Source organism: Pipistrellus hanaki, assembly GCF_964339955.1.
Source record: "Pipistrellus hanaki genome assembly, chromosome: 20".
Lineage (NCBI taxonomy): Eukaryota > Metazoa > Chordata > Mammalia > Chiroptera > Vespertilionidae > Pipistrellus > Pipistrellus hanaki.
The window spans coordinates 6,534,454-6,547,575 of record NC_140522.1 but is presented as its reverse complement, the minus strand read 5'-3'; the positions used below and the strand labels follow the sequence as shown (position 1 = coordinate 6,547,575).

The 13,122-nt window shown below is 38.8% G+C and overlaps 1 protein-coding gene and 1 long non-coding RNA gene across 2 annotated transcripts in view; one reads left to right on the top strand and one right to left on the bottom strand.

Moving 5' to 3' along the window:
- The window catches only part of SPATA17 (spermatogenesis associated 17), a 165,422-nt gene extending 160,990 nt beyond the window's left edge, over positions 1-4,432 (top strand). Inside the window, exon 12 of the transcript XR_014793608.1 lies at positions 4,089-4,432. The gene's annotated coding sequence lies outside the window, so the exon portion shown is untranslated. The remainder of the gene's footprint in view (positions 1-4,088) is intronic.
- Positions 1-13,122, bottom strand: part of LOC311614273 — a 29,005-nt gene that overhangs the window by 7,395 nt on the left and 8,488 nt on the right. Inside the window, exon 2 of the long non-coding RNA XR_014793614.1 lies at positions 1,092-1,142. This is a non-coding gene — a long non-coding RNA (uncharacterized lncRNA). The remainder of the gene's footprint in view (positions 1-1,091; positions 1,143-13,122) is intronic.

The window sequence follows — 13,122 nt, the reverse complement described above, 5'->3', positions numbered from 1 at the left end:
TCAAACTGTGTTTTAGTCCCTTCATCATATAAAATTGCTAATGGAAAAATAGGTACAGAAAGATAATGAAGTTGGTAGTATTTTCCTTCTCAACCAGGCAAATGTGGCTCAAATGATATATATTTTACTCTTTTTATATTTCCAGGGCAACATTTTGAGTCTAGAAAGGTCAGCGCTGCGATTTCATTTTGATATGATACATGATATGACCTAATTCTTTCACAATTTGCAGAACTCTAAAGGGGCTAGGTCTCGATTTTTCTTTTTTTTCTTCTGAAGTCCACCCTACCATGGCTACGATGCCTGCCCATCACTGTGTGCTATCAGTGGGCTTGAAGTGTGGGATGGATCAATTATTGTAAGCAGAGCCCCCTTGTATACCACTGAAAGCGAAAGCACACTCAGGATCCTAAGATGAAAATTTGATCAGAGTCTCAATAATGAGGGTTAACTGCTGACTATCAAGGAAAGCAAAGTTTTATTCACTTCCTAAGGTACACGCGGATGTTCATGAAAAGAGGTCAGATTGAAAGAGGCATCAAAAGCGACACCTAGTAGCCCCATTAAAGGTAAACATCTATGATAACTATGTCCAGTTTATGTCAAAAAAAGAGGAAGATTCCAGAAGCCTAGTTCACGAAATGGCAATGTATTTGTGACTGAGAAATAACGGTATGAACAATGAGAAAGAACCAAGTAGTTTTTTTGTATGTGTATTTTGAATTCTTTCAAAATAAAAAACAATCAAGGAAAATCAGGACAACCCATTGCCAGTTTTAGCAATTCTGGGAATTGGATATTTTTCAACTGGGACAAACAATGGGATGCAGAGTTTTCCCAGAACCAAGGAGAAAAATATTAATTTCACTATTTCTGATAACACAGTCCAGAGGCAGGCAGATTCTAGCAGGAGAGGGAGGCTGGGTTTAAATAATGGGGCTTCCTCACGCACCTTCCAGTAAGTTCTGCTTTCTTTTCGCATAACTGTCCTTTGTTAATTTGCCACAACTAGTTCTTTAGTCATTTTACAATTTACTGTTGTAAATGCCACAGCAGAAACATAAATTCTAGCGGCTGGTACGTCAACTTACCAATTTTCTAAGACACTTCAGTGCGTATGCTTATGATAAGATTTGTGTATCCTGTTAAAAGAAAAAACACACACAAAAATGTTGTGAATGATTTAAACAAGATCTGCTTTTTTTCTGGTTTATCCTGTTTCAATCACACACTTCTTAAAATGGTTTAGATGATGCATCACATAAAATCAGATATTAATTAAATCAGCATCTATTAAACTTAAAATCTTAATATGCATAAAAACTGCAATACTGATGTTCTTTGATTATTTTTACATATTGTTTCTTAGACTATGTTACTATTTAATTTCAGGCATTATATACAGAAATTAAAATTCTGACCACTTAAACACATGAAATATAGTCTTACACTGAATTCAATATTCCCAACACTTTAAATTTATATTATTTTAATAACTTATTTGAGCCAAAGTATATACAAAATAAAAAAGTACAGAATTCTGATATTTAATTTTTGCCATTTAAAAATTAAATGTTAAATTAAATATACTAATCAACTTATACTTATTTCTCCAATTAGAAAATTAGGAATTTTGGATATATATTTTTAGATATTTGTGAAAAATAACACCCATGCAATAGATTTCATGTAAAAAATATACTTAAGTAGGTTTTTTTGTGGTTCTTTTTTCAAATAAAAAAAAAGACCTATTTTTATATTTTTAAATATTCATTTTCCATTTTTCTATGTTTTAAATATAGCCTTATTTTTGCCATAAACTTTTCACTGTTTTTCAAACGAAGAGCTCTATTATTGATGTGCATGTATGAACATAAACAGACATCTCAAAATCAATACAAATCTCACAAGAGGGAACCAGAAGAGGAGTACTTACATAGAAACTGTGAGTGTGGGTCTGAAACAGACTAAATCAATGTCTACGAATTCAATTCAAAGGCAAGTTTTAAAGTCGTGTGCTGGAGTTGAAAAGGAGAAATGATTTCGGGACAGTGAGCATTTACAAATAAAATACCCACAGCTACACTGCCAGGCAGGAATTTAGATTTGCAGTAAAAGTCTGCCACCTGGTGGCCAGAAGGGGGAGCATCAGCAGAGAAGGCACCTCCTGGCTTTTATATAATAAAAAAACAAAAACAAACAAACAAATTAAAAGTTATCTTTTAGACACTGAACATAACCTCCTCCGAATTATTTTACCATAAATCCTCTTCTATATTTTTATTTCCTAAGTACTGTTTGTGTTCAAGATATTTTTAAAAATAGGATGAAAATATTGGTTTGCAGTTGTTTGTACAATAATGAATGTTCATTTAGAAAGTTTAATACTTGATTTATAGAAAGTTATTTTTATACCACACCTTTGAAAAATAAATGAACCTCTTCTAAATCTCCCCAATAAACAAATGAAAACATTTAAACGTCACCAAGACCGTTAAAGTCATTTTTAACAGAACAAGAATGACAACAAAGATTTTCAAATTTCAATTTTTACCATAAATTTGTCATGAGTTAATCCTCGTTCCTGATAAACATTAAAGAGACAATTCATAGGAAAAAGCATTGAGAACTAATAAGCTCTTAGCCATGCCACTACCTTCTTAATTACAAAATTGATTCAGCAAACTATGTCCTAAGACTAACAACCCACTACAGTGAAATATGTTAATACTATCTAAAAGTAACCCTGCTTCAATTATGCAGTAAATAAATCACAATGACAATTTAAGAAAGGAAATGAATAATAAGTAATCGAAAAATCTAGTTTCTGAAATATTACTAAGGCATTTCCTCTGATGATTTAACATTATTAATATTTTAATGCTTTCTAAAAATATTGCTATATCAGAATGAGAACAAACATTTTTTTAAATCCAAATGGTTCCAAGTTCTCCAGACCAGCGTGCTGCCTCCCCTCTTTGGTATCCACCAAATCCACCGAACCAGAGATAATGTTAACGTTTTGCAATGCCAGTACGAAGCATGTCCTGGAAATTATTTTTTTTTCTAGAAATGCTACTAAAATACAATACAGACTATTATTACACACACGTTTTTTGTTTGATGGTTCATCTAATGTTATCCGGCCCCAACCCCACTCACTCTGTACAGTAGCCTATTTGTCCCCATAGCACTAACTGCTATCTAAAATTATTTTGTGGGATTCTTCTACTTGTTATCTGTCTCCCTCACTAAGATCTAAGCTCCTTAAGGGAAGGGATCTTTTTGCCATTTTCATAGGGGCATTCAAAATGGCTAGAACCATGTCTGTGTATAAAATAGGTGCTAATTTAACATGTTCATTTTTAAACTAAATGTTTTTGATTTGGTAGTGTTATTTCCCTTTATCCACTCCACTTAGAATCGATACCTTACTAGAATTAGGTTCATGGTGTCAGAAGCGAGTTTAGAGTTCATTTAAACTCGTTCTAAAGCGAGTTTAGAGTTCATTTAAACTCGTTCTATATCATCCATGTGAGATATGCATGTAGCTCCCGCTCGCCTTTCCACCTCAGGAGGTTCATCACATATTGAGGCAACCCCGAGTCATCATGGGAAAGCTCTTGTGTTTAATCAGATCTTTCTTGTAGTGGCCTGAAAATCTGGCCTGCTGAGCCATTCTCACCAGGTCCCGCTTGCTCACGGGACTACAAACCCAGGTCCATGTCTACCTAATTCCACTCCCACCTCTCTTTCTCACATACACACAATTATTTCCCTCTTTAAATAAAACATTACTGACATTATCTGTTCTCTCTGCGAGATATGCCAGCCAGGGACAATACCAGCTCTCATCTACACACAGTCAAACAGGAGAGACAGGTCATTAAACATACTATGGTCATACTATGGTCAGCACAATACTTGAAGTACAAGATCAAAAAGAACCAAAGTGAAATCTGGTCCGGAAGAGAGGAAGCCCCAGATTGTGGCGATTCAGACCGATGTTCAATGTTGCGTCACCCCACAAGAGGGCCGTGACACAGAAACACCTCTGAACTTGTACTTGTGTGTGTTTGTTTTTGTAGATACAACAACATTCATGGCCTCAACAGAGTCACAAGGCATGAGGATACTCTACCAAGAAGCGCCTGACATCTGGCTTACTGACAGATAAGATTGGATGTCACCTCCAGCTGCTGGAATGTCCTTTTGTTCCCATTTTTCTCTGGTCTGTTGCAAGATTGGATTCACTTTGTATTTTCCCTAATAAGACAACTCTCATAATAAAAGAGTTTGGGTGTTTTGAGAGCTTGCTTATGTCTAACATACACTTTTAGTTTCTCATTGCAAAGGTTTTGTTTATAAGCATTTAAATCATCCATCAGATGCATAGCTTCTGAAATTAAGTAACGCATGCCACCAGCCATATAACACGAAGCTGTTGATCATAATAGTTTGAAGGGAGATGCTATTATATATATATATATATATATATATATATATATATATATATATATATAACTAGACGTAATTGGGGTGAAAATGAACTGCTATTATAAAGATTGGCTTAAAATTTTGTTTTCTCCCAAGTTGGTTACTGGCCTTCAATCTTAATATTAAAACACGCCTGCCACTTCTTGCCTTGCTATATTCCAAAAGGCACATCAAAAAATCTAAAATCCTAGTCGCATATTGCCTATATGGGTGATAGGACTATCTGTGTATTTGTATATTCCGCTTACGTTTCTACCTTCCCCCTAAATTTTCTTTAATGAGCGTGTTCTTCAAATAGTTCTTTAAATAAAAAATAATTTCTTGTCAACTGTGTCCAGTTACATTACCTGCTGCCTCATCTAAATCAAATAAAACAAATTTATGGGGCCTGAAGTTTCTTAGTCTCAGATCATAGCAATGACACCTTCCCCCCGCCCCTTTCAATATTTCCAGCTCAACCAAGAAATAAGCAATTTTAAAGAGAGAGAAAGGACTCCCTTGTCAAAAATGTTTAGGTCAATGATGAGGAATAGATGGGTATTTTGGAGTTTAAATATTTATCAAAGATTAAGATGACCATCAATCCACTAAATATATATTCTTGCAACTATATTTGATTTTTGTCAATGCTAACATATTTTGTCAATGCCTATGTTTGAGTTAATGATTTCCTGGAAATTGGTTTCACAGTATAAAGAGAAATAAAAATCTTTTCTTCAAGCATCTATACTATATCATGCCTGGAGCCTACTAATATCATTCCTAAAGATAAATCATATAGCCCAGCCGGTGTGGTTGAGCATCAACCCAGGAACCAGAGGGTTGCTGGTTCGATTCCCAGTCAGGCACATGCCAGGTTTCAGGCTCGATCCCCAGTAGGGGGTGAGCAGGAGGCAGTGCATCAATGATTCTCTCATCATTGATGTTTCTCTCCCTCTCCAAAGTCAATAAAAATAGATTTAAAAGTTGAAAATTTTATTTTTTAATTTTATTTTTTATTAAATTATTATCTGTGTACATATTTTACCATTGCCCCCCCCTAAAAGTTAAAAAATTTAAATAAAAGGTAAATCATATATAGTCCACCCACCTGTCTCTCTATTACTCTTTTTTTTTTTTAAATATATTTGACTTTTTTACAGATGAAGGGAGAAGTATAGAGAGTTAGAAACATCAATGAGAGACAAACATCGATCAGCTGCCTCCTGCACATCCCCCCACTGGGGATGTGCCCACAGTCAAGGTGCATGCCCTTGACCGGAATCAAACCTGGGACCCTGCAGTCCAACACTATCCATTGAGCCACACCACCTAGGGCCCTCCATTACTCTCTAATTTCAGCTTTCATGGGGAACCGTGTCTGAGAGGCTAGCTGTGACTTGGAAGGGCCACAAGACTCCATATAATCCACAACACACACACTCAGTAGTCAGTGTTTACAATCCACAACACAAACTCAGAAGTCAGTGTTTACAAGCTAAAATATATATATATATCAATTTCCCAGTCGCACTAGCACGCCTATGAGCTCTGTTTGAGACTGAAGTAGTAGTTACAGAACGTGAGCCATTCAGCGCGCTGCCTTTTAGAGGTGCCTACCCCTAAAGCACAACCCTGGTGGCACACAAAGTGACCATCTCCCTCGGGCACGGGAAGGACACAGCCCGCTCCAGTGCATGGGTGTCTGGGTGCGGGCCTCTCTCAGCTGTTTGCAGGGACAGGGTGAGGGCTGTGAGGACCGCCTTCCCCTCTCAGCTCCGAGCTGATGGGATTCCCCATCCATCACCTGGGTGACAATGGCCGGGTGGCCAGGGGATTTGAGGGATCCGATCTGCTCTGTCCCTGCAGGGTCCGCCAGGAATGCTGTTCTGTTCTTTCTTTCTTCCCTACTTTTCTCTAGGCCATCCCATCCATCACCCGATCTGCACAACAATCGAGACCCCGGACTGCACGGCGCACAGAATGACACTCGGCTAACGGATCTGGGTGCTGCAAAACCCCCAAGGACTCGGGCGGGCGAGCCATCACGTTTGATTTTTGAGAATCGCCGCCCGCTGTCAGACACCCGTGGGAACAAATGGGCATCTGGCATCGGGCGCCGTGGCCACGGGGTACCTGCTCCTGGGAAGACCTTACACAGCCAGCGAGACGGGCTAACATTCTCCAAACGGGGTACCCCGGAATCAATAGCATTCTGGATAAATCGAGATGACATGCTTAGGAGAGAGAGAAGGGGGATGCAGAAGCAAGTTTCAGGGGACAGACTGAATGCAGGTGTTTGCAGCCCGGGAGGTCATGTGTGTGCGGTGGACAGGTGTGCAACATGAGACACACAGGTGTGTATCGTGAGACACACATGCCAGCGGGACTTAGCTCCCCAGGGGACAGTGTCTGGTGTCTGGGAGGTCACGTTCCCCTCTGAATGTGAAGGTGCCTTACTCTGTCTTTTACATCATATGATGTGCATGTGATGAAACGCCTACTGCTGTGTTCCATTTCCAAGATGGCAAAAAGGGGGGATTCAAAAGGTTGCTGCGCTATTTCATTTCCTCATTTCCCCTGCGAATCTGTGGGTGTTACTGGAGGACAAGACTTGACGAGAAACTGCACCCAAATTCCAGGAGACCTGAGGGTGGGGGGGAGCCTGGGTGGGACAAAAAAGACCTTGCAGGTGCCCTGGCCGGTATGGCTCAGTGGATAGAGCGTCGGCCTGCGGACTGAAAGGTCCCAGGTTTGATTCAGGTCAGGGGCACGTACCTTGGTTGCGGGCACATCCCCAGTAGGGGGAGTGGAGGCCGCCGCTGATGGATGTTTCTAACTATCCCTCTCCTTTCCTCTCTGTAAAAAGAGCAATAAATTCTGGTGAAGATTTTATCTCCACGGAAGGAGGAGGGATTGCTGGGACTCCTGAGAGCGAGCACCCTGATTTGGGGCAGGAAAAAGGGACATTAATCTTCAAGTGGCTGCCTGGTGGGTGTTGCTCGGTGGTTGAGCATTGACCTGTGAACCAGGAGGTCACAGTTCGATTCCCCTGTCAGGGCACATGCCCGGGTTGTGGGCTGGATCTCCAGGGGAGGGTGTGCAGGAGGCAGCCGATCCACGATTCTCTCTCATTGTTGATGTTTCTTCTCTCTCCTTCTCCCTGCCTCTCTGAAATCAATAAAAATATATTTTTAAAATATATATGTATTCAAGCCACTTAATGTGCTTCCTAAATGTCCATTTCATAGGTGAGAATTATCAGTTTTCAGGCGCTGAATTTAAAACTCGGTTACTACGTGGTATCTTGCCATTCCTCATTGGGTAGTAAGTAGAAGCTGGACCCTCACCTCCATCTCCCTCCCCTCTCCCCACAAAGTGCCTTTCCTGTGTGTCTTGCAGACTCCACCTTTCTGACTGCAGAGAGTCAAATCGGTTAACAGAAGCAAATAAGTCTAAGGACTTGAGTTATCCATCTGAAGGATCTGTCTGCAGATAAGAACAGGCAGTGGATGGGGGGAAACCCTATAGGGTGAAGGCAGGTTTAGCAAATATTTTAGCTGCTTCTATTGAAATATAGTGGTGTTTCACAGAGACAAGCTCAAGATTACCCACTTTATCGTGAAAAGAAATCTCCATTTTTTTTGCACAAAGCGAAACAGTGGCTAGAAGAAGGCAGAAACATAACAGCCATCATTATAAATGTTTATAGACATTCCCAAAGCCTTATCTAAAGTTCATCCTGTTTAAGGAAATGTTTTATGTTGTACAATTCCTCTTAGAATATCAATCTAATAAGCACCAAATGAGGCTGAAGACAATGCTGTTATAAAAAATGGAGAAAAATGATTAAAATATGATAATTATACTGACAACTTATATGCTCAATCTAATCAGCCAAGCTTCCAATTTGTCATAATGTACACTCACTCATACATTATTGCTTAATTATAGCAACACTTCTATTTGGAAAGGTTGTCAATCATGTGAATACCCATCATTTTTCTTTTTCTTTTTTTTTTTCTCCTAAGAAGGGGCATATTTTAAACAAGGATTTGAAACCACTGTGCTAGTCACTTAAGCCTTGGAATACTTTCATGCAAAAACTATAGGTCCTTTTGAATATTTTTATGCACATATTAATGCGGGTTTTATATTATGCAACATTCTTTTAAGTCAGAACTGATATACCATATTCTAAAATGTAATTAAATATTGGTAAAATTTGGTGGTTTTATGGTTCTTAATATACCTATGTGCTTGCACCAAAAAACAATAGATATGGCTTTAACCAAAAAAAATGACAAAATTTGACCAGAATGTCTCCCAATTTGCCTGCAATTCATATTTATCAAGGATGAGGAGAAATGGCAGTGAGAGTAAAATGTAAATAGCTCTTTAAAAACACACACACAAGCCCTGGTCAGTTTGGCTCAGTGGCTAAGAGCATCAGCCTGCCGACTGAAGGGTCCCAGGTTTGATTCCAGTCAAGGGCACATGCCTGGGTTGCAGGCTCATCCCCAGTAGGGGGTGGGCAGGAGGCAGCCCATCCATAATTCTCTCTCATCATTGATGTTTCTATCTCTCGCTCCCTCTCCCTTTCTCTGAAATCAATACAAATATATATTTTTTAAAACAAAAAACACAAGTGTTTATGGAAGTAGACTGTACACAGCAAATTTAAAGTTTTCTCTGGCTTTTTACTTCATAGCCTCTGGCTCTATCATCCTTTCTCCAATTGGTGATGATGTTTAACACTAAGTAATTAGATAAGAGCATCTGCCAGGGCCTCCTCCTAAGAGTTTAGCAAGTTGACCATATAACCAACTTTACTAGCAAAATGAAGTGATAAACTGAAACGTCACTTTATTGAAAAGACTGACATATCTTAATTACTTTGAACATATTATTGACTGTATAAACTATATACATGTATTTGTATACATGTATTCATATCCTAATATATACCTATAAGTATGCTATAGTATTGTATATATGCTATAGTATAGGAGTGTATTCTGTTTTTTAACCTGGATTTTTTAATAGACTATGTTGTCAAGAAAGAAAACTTATTAGCTAGGAACTGACAAACTATTCTTACTGAATGAGGGCATTTGAGTCCTTAGGTATCTGGATAAATTGTTCCTAAGACTCCATTCAATCACTATGGTAGTCAAGTTTATGGGGCTTACTTTTTATAATTAGAGACTTTTCTCTCCTTCATTTCTCTAAAAATTCACTTTGTTACATGTAATATAAGTATGGGTTTCCTCAAAAAACTAAAAATGGAGCTCCCATTTGAACCAGTAATCCCACTTCTAGGAATATATCCCAAGAAACTAGAAACACCAATTAGAAAGGACATATGCACCCCTATGTTCATAGCAGCACAATTCACCATAGCTAAGATTTGGAAACAGCCTAAGTGCCAATCGGCAGAGGAGCGGATTAGAAAACTATGGTACATCTACACAATGGAATACTACGCTGCCATAAAAAAGAAGGAATTCTTACCATTTGCAGCAGCATGGATGGAAGTGGAGAGCATTATGTTAAGTGAAATAAGCCAGGCAATGAAAGAAAAGTACCACATGATCTCACTCATTTATGGAAAATAGAGATCATAACCAGATACCGATTTTAAAAATTCAGCACGGTTATCGCAAGCCTACTAGGTGCCAAGTATTGTAAACAGGGACCTCTACATCCTCGATCTCATTTAATGTGTTATTAGATAGTCCTTTTCATTTTCCTTATAAAAAGCAAAACGTAATCCCGCTGTAGCCGGAGGGAAACCACTTAACCTTCATTCTCCAATTTTATTTAAAATTGAGATGATAATATTTACTTCCCAGGGCACTATGAATGCTAATTAATTAACACTGGCAAAAGATCTTGAAGACCCAAAGTGGATGTGGAAATTCTGAACCTAATATTAGTAAGCTTTTATTCCTTACAGCACGCCTTCAATGCGACTTTCCTTTTCCATTCTGTTCCATCAGCGAGGCAATATTGAACTTGGAACAGTTGGACATGGCTATACCCACAGGCTGTTAACAAGATCACCTGGCTAGGGATAGTATTCACACGAATAATGTTTGCACACACAAACCAACGTATATGCATTTGTGCATGAAACACAGGCGAATTAAGCTGAAGGTAAGATGAGATTTCTTTCATGTCTCCCATGAGTTTTCACATAGGTCTGAGCACACAGGATGGAATCTGATACTCTTTTTACATGGTTGGCGATGTGAAATACAGCTGACCCTTGAATAATGTGGGGGTTGAGGGAACGGACCCCTCCCCCATAGTCTAAAATCCACATGTAACTTTTGAACCCCTCAAAACCATTGGCACTGCACCCCCATCACCAAAGCCTTTTAGACCCCTGGCAGCTGTGGCTCCTGTGCTCCCTGGCTTTCTGTGTGCCCTGGACAAAAAGGCCTCGCACAGACCACATGATCTCACTCATTTGTGGATAATAAAGAACATTATAAGCTGATAAACAAAAAGAGATACAGAGGCAGTAAAGCATCAAACAGAATGTCAAATTACAGCGGGAAGGTTAGGGAGAGGTGGGGGAGATAAGAGATCAACAGAAAGACTTGTATGCATGCAGATAAGCATAACCAATGGACACAAAACACTGGGGGGGTGAGGGCATGTATGGGAGTGGGGTGGGAGGGGGCAATGGTAACATATGTACACATATAATACCTTAATAAAAAAAATGGGGAAAAATATATATATATATATATGTAAAATAGGTTTCTATCTATATATTTGTTTAACGTTTTCAGTGTTGTAAATGCATGAAAAAAATACTTCTTTGTGTATATATATATGTGTGTGTGTGTGTGTGTGTGTGTGTGTGTGTGTGTGTGTTGTGTGTGTGTATGCCAAATACTGAATGCTGTATCAAAGGAATTATGACCTTAAACTTGAGAATTTATATATTGTGAGATAAAATAAAACATTTAGTTAAAAATAAAATAAGAAATAAAGATAAAAATAAATTTTTAGAGGGTAAAAAAAATAAATACATTCAATAAAATAAAAAGGCCTGGCATAGGAAAATGAAAAAGTACAGACAAAATCAAGTCCACAGAGTTAAAGAATTTAATCAAACGGGAAGCGGGGGAGGGCATAAAACTAGAAAAATAAAGGTCAATGTTTGTTTAGGCTCAGTATACCTATGTAAAGGAGAAATAAAGAAACAATAAAGAACATGAATATCTGACTAAAAGAGATTTAAACGATCTGTGCTAAAATACCCATCACATTAAAAGGCAAATCGAAATTTGCAAGACTATGAAGAATTAAGGGTGTAGAATATGAAAACGACTTTCAGATCACTGAGAAAACCACTGCCATGCGGAGAACATGAACACGCAGCATGGAAAACCACGCACAGCCAAAAAGCACACGGCGAAAGGCGACTTCACAGGGAAAAACAATGAGTGAACACTTTTCAAATGAGCTGTCATTCTTCAATGACTTAAAGGAGTAAAACCTGATAATGTTATTAAATATGATGGAGGGTGAGCCCCGGCCAGTGGTGCCCAGTGGTCAGAGCATCACCCCGCACACTGAAGGATACGATTCCTGGTCATGGGCATGTTCCTGGGTTGCAGGTTCAATTCCAGGCCCTGGAAGATGCATATCCATCTCTCTCTCTCTCTCTCTCTCTCTCTCTCTCTCTCTCCCCCCCCCCCCCACCATCCATCCTTCCTTCCCTTCCTTCTTTCTATTCTCTCTTAAAAAAAAAAAAAAAAAAAAAAAAAAAAGCAAATGGGAAAACTATCCTGGAATATAAGGATTAAGAAAAATAAAATATTGCCGGGACCGGTTTGGCTCAGTGGATAGAGCGTCGGCCTGCGGACTGAAGGGTCCCGGGTTCGATTCCGGGCAAGGGAATGTACCTTGGTTGTGGGCACATCCCCAGTGGGGGGTGTGCAAGAGGCAGCTGATCGATGATTCTCTCTCATCGATGTTTCTAACTCTCTATCCCTCTCTCTTCCTCTCTGTGAAAAATCAATAAAATATATTTTAAAATAATAATAATAAAAAAAATATATGAAGGGTGAAATGAGCTGAGGCTCTTCAGATAGTGTCAGAGTATACTTGATATGACTGATCTGGAAAGCAAACAAAAAACATGAATCCCTAAAAGGGCACAGCCTTTGACCCAGTAATATTCTGCAACCCTAATCCTAAAAAAAAAAAAGTCAGAGCTACATAAAAAGACATTTTTTTTTTAATAACAGTAAGTTTGGAAACAGCCTGAAAGTTCAACAGAAAGGAAATGAGTAATAGATCATGATAGGCCATTGACAGTGTTTTTGTTTTTATTTATTTTTAATATATTTTATTGATTTTTTACAGAGAGAAAGGAAGAGGGATAGAGAGCTGGACATTCATGAGAGAGAAACGTTGATCAGCTGCCTCTTACACACCTCCCACTGGGGATGTGCCCACAACCAAGGTACATGCCCTTGACCAGAATCGAACCTGGGACCTTTCAGTCTGCAGTCTGATGCTCTATCCACTGAGCCACACCGGTTTTGGCTGTTTTTTCTAAATACAATTATTTGTTCCATTGGTTAGGGGGAGGGAGGGAGCAGGGAGAGGAAGAAAAGACAG